This window comes from Ptychodera flava, chromosome 17 (genome assembly GCF_041260155.1).
Source record: "Ptychodera flava strain L36383 chromosome 17, AS_Pfla_20210202, whole genome shotgun sequence".
Taxonomy (NCBI): Eukaryota; Metazoa; Hemichordata; class Enteropneusta; family Ptychoderidae; genus Ptychodera; species Ptychodera flava.
In genome coordinates, this window is record NC_091944.1 from 15,710,916 (window position 1) to 15,724,149 (window position 13,234).

At 39.4% G+C, this 13,234-nt stretch overlaps 2 non-coding genes across 2 annotated transcripts; both read right to left on the minus strand.

Annotated features, from left to right (window-relative positions):
* Nucleotides 1–881: 881 nt before the first annotated feature.
* Nucleotides 882–969, minus strand: Trnar-ucg (transfer RNA arginine (anticodon UCG)). Its single transcript is given in 2 exon segments — nucleotides 882–917; nucleotides 933–969. It is a non-coding gene; the product is annotated as a tRNA-Arg (tRNA).
* Nucleotides 970–1,225: 256 nt separating this feature from the next.
* Nucleotides 1,226–1,313, minus strand: Trnar-ucg (transfer RNA arginine (anticodon UCG)). Its single transcript is given in 2 exon segments — nucleotides 1,226–1,261; nucleotides 1,277–1,313. It is a non-coding gene; the product is annotated as a tRNA-Arg (tRNA).
* Nucleotides 1,314–13,234: the final 11,921 nt, after the last annotated feature.

A 13,234-nucleotide genomic window follows, 5' to 3' on the forward strand; every position in this document is an offset into this window, starting at 1 on the left:
ATGGTTTTAAAACGGAGCAGGTTTAGTTATCGGAAGCACACAAAGTTGAGTCGTTAAAATTTGAGAGGTAAGTTCCTTTCCTTGTTAGCACTTTGTGAGCCTATTACATTAGGACATGCAATTTGCATAATTTTCAGCAGCTCGTCGCATTACAGTTTTGATGAGAAGTATGATTACTCTTCAGCATGGGCAAATTCAGTAAATTTTCGATCGGATTCGAACTCAAAACGTACGGCACCCAGTAACCTGGCGAAGACATCACAATCACAATCAAAACAATACAGCAGCTAAGATTGTAAACTACTCCAAAAAGTAAACTTAACTACAAACTTATTTATTTAAGGCATTACCAAGATTTATTTGTAAAAGCGCGGTCATCATGATAATTCATTCATCTTTCAGAAATTCTTGACCTTGACCTTTGACAGGCATACTGCCACTTTAGCACACATGCATTGAAAAGTGGCGGCCCCGTAGGAGGACACAGCACTATAACAACTTGCCAACATATGGAATTTTACAACCTTTTTAGTAAAATAATTTAGACTGAAGTGATATACATTAAGGTGATTTCACTTTTATCCGAATTCAAAAAATGATGTTAAAAGAAGTAGTTTTACCTTTGAGCGAAAAATTTCGACCACAGTTAGTTTTATAACATGAAACCTTGGCATGAGACGGACAAAATCATGTGCCTGCGCTATGCGCAGTGACTGTCGCAGGTTAGTGATGGTGCAAGCCGTCATAAAGCGCCGCCACAGTTGCTTTGATTGATAGCTTCGGCCAGTCAGACGCATCACAGGCTGGATGGCACAAACAAATAAAACAGTATTGTCGTATGTAAAATCACGGGAACCCTTGTACAGTAAAAAAGATGTAATCGACCACGGTGGGACTCGAACCCACAATCTTCTGATATCTTATTTGTGAATTCGAAGTCAGACGCCTTATCCGTTAGGCCACGCGGCCATCTGTTGTACATGGAAATTCATTTTATATTTTTCTGTATTCACAAACACCTCTGGAGGGGAGCGGGCGGGAAAATACAAAAAAAGTTCTTTGATCTTTCAGATGGCTCCCCTAACAAAGTCACAACGCGTTCAAACACCCCCTTCTGACTTGCTTTAAACTGGTCACTGGCTGGATGGCACAAACAAATAAAACATAGTACAGTATTGTTGCACGTAAAATCACAGGAACCCTTCTACAATAAAAGATATGTTAACGACCACGGTGGGACTCGAACCCACAATCTTCTGATATCTTACTTGTGAATCCGAAGTCAGACGCCTTATCCGTTAGGCCACGCGGCCATCTGTCCACCGTGGAAATTCATTTTATATTTTGTTGTATTCACAAACACCTCTGGAGGGGAGGGGGCAGGAAAATACAAAAAAAGTTCTTTGTCTTTCAGATGGCTCCCCTAACAAAGTCACAGCGCGTTCAAACGCCCCTTCTGACTTGCTATAAATTTAAAATCTCTCCTTATTAAAATAAAACTGGAGTGAATGGAGAGATTTTTCGGTTTGTTTGTCTTCTAGGGAAGGAGGGCACTCTTTTGACATATTTTCTCTACAATAACTTGTAAAACAGAAAAAAAAAAACAATTACATAAAAAGGTTTGGCCGGGGAACAGGATGACCTCTTGCACCTGTCAGGATAACTGAACACTAGAGGCATTAGCTGTACGTTTTGGATAATTTTTCAGTATGTTCTGTTCCGTGTATTGACTGCATTATTTTGTTCCGCTCCCCACAGCATTCCAAATAACAAATATTCTGTTTGGCAAAATATGATTCTGTAAATCTGTAATGACCGAAATTATTGTTATTGATGACCTGTGAATTCTAGTCCGGACTTGAATTCAATTTTCATCAATGTTTCTGTTGACCCATAGAAAAAGAAGGTTGGAGCAGTTCCGTGTGATCTGGGTTGATGGGTTATCGTAGTCACTTCTCAGAGGTAATACATTCTTTCCACACTCCGAGAACAGCGGGGGGATTCCCTGCATGTTTTCATTCTCTGATGTAATTTCAATTGTAGTCGGAATACAAGTATGTACATTAAGTATTACGGTAGTACGCGTCTCGAAAGTGAAAGACTTAAACCTTTGCTCAAACTCAGGTAAGCTTTCAGCTGGTCTCTTTCAAACTCGAGATCAAACACCAAGAGTCGCCGTGAAAATTTTGGCACTAGTAACCGTGAAAAATTTGGCACTTAGTCTATGGAAACAAATTATACTGCCTATTATATTTGAAATTCAAAATGGCCGCTATTCCTATCTTACGTCTAATGTAAAATGCTTTTCTGATTTTCACAAAAATAAGTCGGTGATTTACTCCAAGGGACTCAAAATAAGCCCATAGAAGTGGTAGATCAGAAGAGTATTGTAGAAAGCAGCTGAGAGTCTGGATATGTGCCCTAGGGGCGCATTCGAATTCTTAAAGGTATACTGTCACCTGTTCCAATTTTGCCACAGTTGCCATGGAAAGAGAAAATCAAACCAATCACAGATTTTAAGCGGGTGGCCGCTTTTTAAAAACAGCGCCCTCACATGGGCATTTTGAATACCAAGGAACGCCCCTTTGACCATATATGGGCATATTTAGAATACAGGTAACTGTATACCTTTAACATCTTGCCCTATAGCTAGTCTGTAAAGGCGTGTCTTCGTTAAGAGGACATGGTATCGGCTAAATGGAAAGTCTGGATATGCATAAAATAAATCGGAAGGTATTGGCAAGAAAGAACGTCAAATGGGCAAATTTATTCCGGCATGGTACATTTACGCAAACATGATGGTTGTGTAAACCATGTCGGAACTGAGGTGTAATTTTGGTTTGCAATTAATAATTCGATTTGTTAAAAAAAAATGAAACAATACAAATCTAAATTTTAACCATAAATTGATTACACATTATCAAGGCGTATTGTGCAACAAGTCAGCCAAATGATAAACGAGAGGTAGAATTAAGTTCAATATTTGCTTCATAATTTACTTTCAAATGAACAACAAACAAAAAAACGGAACCGATATGGCCAATGAATGACTAATTAGAAATGTGGCACCTTAGCAAGGCAATAAAAGATTCGATAACTATCTGGTGCGCACGTGTCTGTATCTAGTGCGCACGTGAAAGTATCTGGCGCCCACCAGATAGTATCTCGCGCCAGATACTTTCTCGTGGCCACGAGATAGTTTCTCGTGCGCACGTGATAGTTTCTCGGGCGCACGTAATAGTATCTCGTGGCCACGAGATACTATCTGGTGCGCACCAGATCGCATGCGCACCAGAAACTAACTATCTGGTGCGCACCAGATACTATCATGTGCGCACGAGAAACTACTAGTATCTCGTGGCCACGAGAAAGTATCTGGTGCGCACGAGATACTATCTGGTGCGCACCAGGTACATTCACGTGCGCACAAGATAGTATCTCGTGCGCACGAGATAATAATAATTTTTTTTTTCACAAAAATGTCCCTAATGGGCTTTCGTACCAATGAATTAAGTCGAGTACACGTCCTGTTACTCGCATATTATGAATCTGCGCATGTGAAATCAGCCAGCCGCTGGCGCGACTATTAAAATAGAATAGGGTAATCTGAAATATTCATGAATGGCAAATAAAATCCTGAGAATCTGCATATAGTTTTATGAATTTGCATTTTCTTTGCAGATTTAAGGTAGGTTGTAAAGGGAAAGCAACTCCACACATCGTTCATATTTTGGTTGTTTGCGTTTTATGTATGATATTGTGTATAATATAAGTGTATATCATGTTTGGCTGTTTTATGTAAAATGTTGCTTAGCCATGGCGAGACGTACCCGTAATCTACGTGTCTTGTGTGAATCCGCACTGGAGCGGAGAGACTACTGTGACACTACGATCCTTTGGCGCTACGTTCTGACGGTGAAATCGGCTTATATTTCTAAATTCTAGTGAATTCCTGTGTTTACTAAGTGCGTGCCTGTTCAGTATAAAAATTGAAATAAATAAACATCACGCTTTTGTCCTTCTTACACCTCGATTTCAGCCAGGATCTCTGTTGGTACGTACTAGAACGCATGTTGCTTTGCGCGTTTTAGAATTCCGCAGGTAAACAAAAGATATCTATTATGTATGTCAATCCGCGACCGGAAGCGCCATCGCAAATGAAAAATTATCACAAATGGCGATGAACTTTTGAAATCGCACGCATTTTCATCTCCTAAACAATGTTGAATATTATGTAAACTACATATTTATCATCCCATAAGGTATATGATAAAACCTTTACGGCCCTGATACAGCTTTTGCGGCCCTTGGTCGTACGGCGTACGGGCCCTCGCACGCTTGGGCCCTTCCGCAGTAACCCCCTCGGAATATATTATAATTATATCAAGATTCACATGCCTGTGTAAAGCTTTAGTTATTTTACAAGTTCCATGAAGCAGTGCGCTCTAGGGTAAGTTACGCTTAGAATTTTTATCGGTAGGGTACACGCAGGGTATGTACTCACAGAACTCTATGGCAGATCACACCCTGAACTATATTTTCGTCACTGATGGTTAGAATATACACGGAGCACTATTTAGCATTGCAAATTTGTGTCATTCTTGCACAAAAATCCGTTGTACTGCACAAAATCGGTTTGTTTTTTTGTTTTGGGTGTATATACGGTGTTTGATACGATGTAGCCATAGCAATGCATTGTTGAATAATAGGGAAAAGGTCTATTGGGAAAAACGCCCAGGCACATCTTTGTCCAACTATGGGCAACTACCTTCATTCTGGTTACTACGCGCTTTGCTATCAGCAAACGTTCCATTCGTAAACAAAGCCAGTCCGAGATTCGAACGTCCACTAGTTCTGATCGTACGGGCGACTGTGAGGTTAGTCTGGTGACATTTCTCTGGGTCTCATACATAAGTTAATTATTTACAAAGCACTGTATTGATGATGTCTACGTTTTTTAAAGATTCGATAGTTAGTTGAATAATATGTAACAGGTCTGACCTGAGACGAGCGCAGCGTAGGGTATATCGTCATTGATGTTTTCAGGCAATAGCATGCTAATTTTCTGTGTTTGATGCACGATACATATTTTTGGCCATTGAGGTTGAATTGCTGTCAATTGGTTTCTAGAATAACATTTATAGATTATTACAGCAATTTAACTCTGAAGTTCCATTAGCTGTATCTTCTGGCGATTTTTCCGTTAGTTTTGATTGAAATGATCACTGGCTCATGTTGAATAGCCTGTCAAATAACAGAGAATCGCATATTATTCGGAAACATTACGTGCCCTACAACTAAATAACATGTGATTTTACAACGAAAATTTCAATTTTTGTCCGGACAGAAATACAAACTCTGTTGACACGCGAATTGCAACGTAGGCATTCTTCTGCACCTGCGCGAGCCATTTACAGCAATTTCAAAATAAATATTCATTACTTATGCCCGGTACTTACGTCGTAGTCCATTGTGCGAGCACGTTGCGTAGCCAGATGTCTGGCAATCCACAACGCAATGTTGTTTTGATCCAGCAATAAACGTGAACTTGTACATCTGGCGTGATCGCGGCATCACCATATCTGCGTTCTCCCCACCAGCACGCTGAGCACGCCAGACGTCAACAAACGAGCTCGGAAGGGCAACACGTTTGAACAAAAATTAGCAGTTTTATGTGGCTATAACATCACTAATCATGTTTGTTTCTTCGTAAAACAACATTTTGCAAAAAATATGAGCCTCCAACATGGAATTTTCCGAGGTAAAAAATGGTCAAAAGTTACAAATAATGGCCCTTTAACTCTGAAATGCCAAGTTCACTAACGAAAATTATTTAAAACTGGTAAATTACATGATTCCGATCAGTTTATTGTAACAGGGGTGGGAACAGAGGCAGTCTAATGTAAAACACGTACTTGATATTCCCGTGGGTAGCTCTCAAGCACACGATTTTTGATTCTCGCGTGAGTTGACCGTTCGTTCTCGCGAGAGTTGGCTTGTTTCAAAATGGCGGCGCCTAGTGATGACCGAACCAGGCTTTCAAAAGTGATCGAAAATAGTCATTTTGAACAAAATTTCACACTTTCTTTGGAATAGAGAGATTCTTTTGTCGGAAATACACATTGTCGAGTAGGATTTGTGGTAGATGATATCTTTAATTTCACGCAATCCGTGTAAAAGTATTCAAAATGGCCGCCTCCATGGAAGTGCACCCTTTTCAAACTCGTAGGTATATAGAGATTCCATTCTAAATTTCGTGTACACGCGTTAGTCTTAATGCTCGCTTCGAGAGCGGCCGAGATCATGCGATAAAATGATATTGATAAGCTAAACCATCACCCGTCATCACCCACGGCAGGTCCAAGTACAAGGTCATTTCATCTCGAAATCGCCATAAATTTAAATGCAACATAGGGGCCTACTTCTAGTCCAGCTTTTTTCTGATGACCATGTCTCGCTGCCGGTGAAACGTAATTTGCGGTAATTTACACCACACCGTATTTATTCTTACTCCTCGATTTACGCCCCATTCCTTGTTGGTATACGTACTTTGCTTTGCAAGTTCTAAAGGTAAACAAATGACGTCACTGTGTATATCAATACTGGACGAGAAGCGGCCATTGCGTTTCCGAAAAAATTCAAAAATGGCGATAAATGTTTTATATAACATGTATCCCTCTCTCCAAATGTTTTCACCATGATCGTAACTATGTATTTATCATGATTCCATAAGGAATAAGATAAAACCTTTACGACCCTGATCATCGGTCGTCACGGCGTATGGGCCCTCGCGCGCTCGAGCCCTTCCGCGGTACAACCTAAATCCGCTGAACCCGTATAGACCCGTAAAGATTATTATAATATGCTTAGCTAGAATCAGGCAATCGGATTGGCTGGAGCCGGAGTTAATATTCTTAACAAGAAGATCTGCGTGCTGCATAACACTTGTCATCTCGTGCAAATTTCGACCTCCAGCTTCACAGCTCAACACGCTATAGCCTAATGTCGAACAAGTCTACGGTTTGAGATTTAGTCTGATTCTTAAATTTTAGTTTGGTGTAGCTCGATGAACCCACAAATGAAGAGTTTGTAAAAGCAGCGACGGCGATGTAGCAACAACATATTTTTTTTTTTGGGGGGGGGGGGCGTTTTTTCAAGTAAAATTCTTCAAGTTTGATGTGTTATCACGATATCGATGCGCTGCGTTACCGTATTCTATGAAATTAACTGTGCACACGTGCGCCTTCTGAAACATTCCTTTTCGAGATTTTGTTGAGGGTGGGGTCCTGAAACCTCGTTCCGACTTCGGTCCTAAACAATGGCATTCTCCACTTGTATTTAAATTTAGCATATTACGAGGCTATAAATGGTGGGCTCGGGTAGTTGATTGCCGATATAAGACCTCTGGGATGAAAATTGGCATATTTGGGTGAAATACTAGAATTACTTCGCGTAGCTCAGTGTTTATTTCCCGCCAAATATGCTAATTTTCAACAGACTTATGTACGCAACCAAATACCCTCGTTTGCTGTTTATAACGTCTAAAGGTTAAAATTACTATGACATAGAGTATCAGCAGCTATCAGCGTTCGGGTTACCGCAAAACCTACGTTGGAATCTTACCATTTGACCTGCTGAAAATGGCTCTCTTGAAAACAAAATTGTTGTTTCTACTATTATTTCTGTCGAATGTTGATAAAACGACAGCCAGTAACATTCTTCTGATGCCGAGTTTAGGTTTCGGTAGTACGTTTTCTCTGTTTGCGAAGATAAGATGGCGACAGATCTTGCCGATCGGGGACACAATCTAATCTTCTTGGTTTCCAGCCCCTTCTGTCAGCACGCAGTCGACAAAATGGATAATACCACAGTACAGGTAGAGTGCTTTCTCAGCGATCTGGACTTGAACGATTTAAGACATGGTCCAACAGAGGAAACTTTAACAAGTATAAGTAATGTTTTGGCGATGGTAGAGCTACACAACGCGTTCGCCGAGGTGTGCGACGAGCTGTTCAGGGATGATGTGGTCCTCCATCGGTTACAGGAAAAAAACCTATGATCTGGTTATCGCTTGCGCATTGTCTCCATGTGGTGCACTTCTCGGCCATTTGCTTTGGTCTCAACAGACCGGATGAATCCAGTGTTGCATGCTGATATTTACAACGTTCCAAATAACCCTTCATATATCCTTTGTCTAAGTGCAGGCTTGATTGATAAAATGAGCTTTTGGGAAAGACTGTACAATACGGTCCTTTTCATCGTCCAGTACATAGAGTTAAATGTGTCACTTGTCAAGTTTAGGGTTATACAGCAGAAATATAACATTAGATCAGATTTAGGAATGCGAGATCTTTACGGTGAGGCCGAGTTATTTTTATTCAATGTTGACTTGACCATTAGTTCTCCACGACCCCTGATGCCCAATACGATCTATATCGGAGGTTTTGTCATTGAACCTGTGATGCATTAGATAAGGTAAGTGGGTGCATGTGATTTTCAAATCTTGAGTGATAATCTTATTTATCCGTCTACGTCATTTTATTCACAGTTCATATGTTATCGGACCCGTGAGTTCACTACGAAGGTGACTGCACATGATTTTGAAATTATGAGTCATAATTTATCATTTATCATGAACTACTACCTCTCATGAATCCATGGTTCCTCGACAAAGATTAAGAAGCAAGAAAATAACAACTTCACATCCCACGTCATCATAAGTTCTTTTTGTTTCAGAAAGAAAAGCCCTTCATTGCCATGTGATTAGTGTGATGGTAATAATTCTTATTGTCACTTGGACGACTACATGTGGGTTGGGCATGGAAATCCTCTCATGGTTTCTGGTTGTTGATGTCAACAGGAACTTTTGTCCTGGTGGCTTCCATGCAATGTCTTCTACTCTGAAAGTCATGGAAGAACTTTAAAACAACATCTCGTCTATCCTCCATTGAATCATTTTCAAATCATTTTTCAAATCATATAACAGTAGTTTTCAGAAGATAGGAAATGTATTTTACTCTCTTTGGAGAATTGATGTTTACATGCTCTATCAATTTGTAATACTTATAACAGGCTTTTCGAAAAAAATTATCAATCAGCTTGCCAGTACAAACAGTAACGCCAACTGATTGTCGATGCGGACTAGAGTTCATTTGTCAACAACAGCATTGCATTTCGAGCATTCTTATTGGGAAATAGAAGAAAATGTTGGGTTTTTTTGTAGAACAACAGTAAAGGAAATATTTTGCAATGTGCAAGTGTTTTCTCTTCAAAATAGTGCTTTACTAAAATATGTTTACCCCTCTTTTTGGGAGTGGAGATTATAGCCGAGCGGTTCTCTCTGTGGCCTCTCCGCTAGGCGACTGATGCCGTATGTTGTGGGTTCGAACCCGATTGAAAACTAGTCGTATTTTTTACACTAATCTGTGCAGGATTTGAAAGATTTCGTCGAATCATCAGGAGACGATGGCATTGTTATACTTTCCTTGGGTACATACCGAGAACTTACCAAAGTTCAGTTTACGAAATTTTCCGTGTCCCTGGAACGGTTACCATAGAAAGTTATCGTAAAGTATGATGACGACGACACTCCGGACTGTTTGACGAATAGCACAAAGTTCAAACTTTTAAAATGGATACCACAGAACCATTTACTGGGTAAAAAAACGGCCTACCGCCAGGTTCTGCAAGAGGGAATGTTTTAGTCTCTATTTGGATTCATATTCTGTCCACATTAATTTCTTAAACATGACTTTTACCGATCTCATTCAAATTTGGCAGAAAAACCAACAACTGCAGCCAAAACAAATATTAATCTGCTACATCACTAATCTTGGCCTCAACATACAATTTGTGATGGTACCAATGAAGATAATGATGTACCATTATATATCAAGTATAATTCTTAACATGAACACACAGTTTAAATTGATACCAAAGAAATTAACATACAAAATACGAATAGTTGTTAACATTGACACGGCGTTGAAACACATCACATCTATAGAATACGTAAAGGCAGAGTATTTTATCAGTTTTATCTCTGAATAAATCTAAAAATTATATACAACTTTCAAAGGAATTTAAAGGATTTGAATTACATAAACAGTACTAGTCATTACCAACTTGATCCCCGGGCCGCAGACCTTTGTCTTTAATACGACATGAATTGTGAATTTCTGCAGCGTTTACGACGTACACAATCATTGTGCAATCGGTGAAAGCGTCATATCTAATTTGTTATGTGACACAATCAAACATACCATCAGGTAGTAACTTGGTAAAATTCCGAATACATAAGAGATGCATTCAAATAAATGATTAAGAAAGGTCATACAAAGTACGAAACATTGTTTTTGTTTAAGGAATAATCACGTCTTTGATGGTTAATTGTCAGATTTTTCAGAAATATGTCACCACTATACCTATGCCTTGCTGCCAAAACTCTTCCACACAAATACACATTCAGCCTCTACAATTCCTTACCTCGACCAACCACATGTGCCCTCACCAACAAACAATCCAATCAACTTACAAAATGTTCATGACGATGATTTGTGTCTCTAGAACCAATCAATAACAACCAGTATCTTTGCTTTTGCTAAAGGCACGTGCACAGAGGCGAAATTACTAATGACAGGGAGATTTTTAATGTACAAACTGAAACGTGCGTATCAGTACGTATACTGTGTAAGAAAATTCATCATTTACCTACAATCCCTATATTATCCGCAGGACACCAAAAGACCAAAGCCCTCATCTACTATGGTGGCGTGAACGGCATTCAAGAAGCGATCTACCACGCCATGCCGGTCGTCGGAATACCGATGTCTTGGGACCAACATGATAATGTTCACCTGTTGGTTGAAAGAGGAATGGCTGTTGCCTTAGATGTAAACACTATGACGTCGGAAGATTTGTACCAGGCCGCAACAAAAGTTTTAGGAGACCCAAAGTAAGTGCGTAAAAATTCTTCTTCCCTAACCTAACTCAAAAAGACTGAAAAATTATTTTAACAATGCCAACATTGCATTATCCGTTGAATATTTTTCACCGAACGTCAAACCAGAACCACGGGATGAACAAAGGGCCTGGGATGCACCGTTACATTTCTCAAATGTACGTATGTCAATGTCAATAACAAAAGTAAAGTTATTCATGAAAAAAGAAATCGTTTTGATTATGCCAAACATAACATCCCAAAACTCTTCAAAATGAAAACCTAAAGAAGTAAATATCAAGATTTCAAACCTGTTCTTTGGTTAATCTTCGAGTGGTCTTGTCAGTCGGTGACATACTCATAAGTACGCTGTCTTTTGTTGTCCAAAGAGTCCATTGGTTAGAACTTGCACAATCTTTAACAAATGTCTGATCGAATTATATTCCACATTGACAATTATGCTAATCGAGAGGTACTCTAAATTGACATTTTTCTTTCAGGTACAATGAAAATGCCTTACGGCTTTCTAGAATCAAAAGGGATAGACCGATGCAACCTAAAGAATTATTCATCTTCTGGATCGAGTACATCATTCGACATGGCGGGACACATCTCAGGTCCCAAGCTGCTAATCTGAATGCTTTTCAGTATTCGATCGATGTTATCGCGTTTCTTGCAATTATTTCAATGATCGCTGGATTAGCAATTTTGAAGACGTGTCGTTTCTTCCGACGTGTCTTCCACGCGAAGAAAAAGGAAAAGAAGCATTAGTCGGAGGACATTGCTTGGAACCTGGTACGAACGAAATTTTTAGAACGACTTTATTTCCATGTTACACTTTGATTGTCCATGTGTATGTAGATTAAAAATTAAGCTAAAGTTGAACAGTCATGTAAAAATGCCCTCGTTTCTTAGAGACAGTTTGCTTAATATGTAATTTGACAGTAGTGCATCTAATGGTAATATATTTTTAAATTATCATAATTTCTGATGAGATATATGTATTCAATTTACTGGTAGAATAGAATGCTCCTTTGGGACAGATATTCGGACTCTCAAACTTTTATAATGCTTTTTTGATCTACCACTCGTGACAGTATTCCATTTAATTCAGTTCAGTGTGAAGTACGTCTCGCATGCTGATTCTAGCAACGGAATGGATCGATTTTGGTGTAACAATGAGATACAATACTACAATAACATTCGTCCAATGAATGTTCTCCTGGAATCGGACCCGACAATGACGGCAACAACCTATCACTTCACTAGTTCCATACTTCAACCGAATCGTAATTTATATGAACACAAATGGCTTTGATTGTCATTTGTAGCGTTCAAAACATAAACGTTTCATCAAAAATTTATGCTGCCGCGGCAAGATTTCATTAGGACAAATACGCATGACAAAATGGACGTCATATTGCTATCGAGATCGAGTGTGAAGAAATTTTAGACGACATGATTAATGGCACAAGCCGCCACTCGGGGAAAGGAATGCATAATTTCTGATCGTACAGTTTTGCCTGAGCGATTATGGCCCTTCGAAAGCTTAAACCCATTAATGACCCTGAAAAGTTTGACAGACACCCGGTACTGCTGAAAAAATGTCGCTCCTTCAGAGTTCCGTACAAAGACTTGACATTGAGGAACCATTGGTAACGGCCATAAAGACGACATATCCCCTGGCACTGTTAACACATGAAATATTACTTAGGCAATGTTTGAGTGTGCAGATTATGCAGCTTATGGCAAATTGCAATTTAGAATCCTTTAGGCAAAATGTGAGTTTCCACAGATATAATGATTCAAATGTATTTATCAATACAAACATCACAGCTTCGCTTTTGATGAAAATTACCTGTATCCTGTATCTTTTCATGCAATATTTAGACAATTTTGGGACCAATCCTGACGGGTGTAGCATGCTAGAAGGGTACGCTTACCCATTCTGGACACCTGGTACCACCACTAACTATCAGTGGTTCAGGATGGTCCTATTTAAATTTGTAAATCACAATTGTCCCATGGACCTGGTAATATATTACCTTGAATGGAAATGATTATTGGATTATTACCTTTCTTCAGTGCCGTGCCAAATCAATGCATGAGTTAGGTCGTACGACATTTTCATCAACATCGAGCAAGATGACTTCCATTAACCTAAGGTCAAAACTTCAATGCACACTTACCCGTTCAGTCAGTTACTTATCCTTAATAGACACCGCTTATGCCTTTACATGAAATTATTTTCAGGACATGCGCAAATGGTGACTTATGGCTTTCAAGCTTTCATGA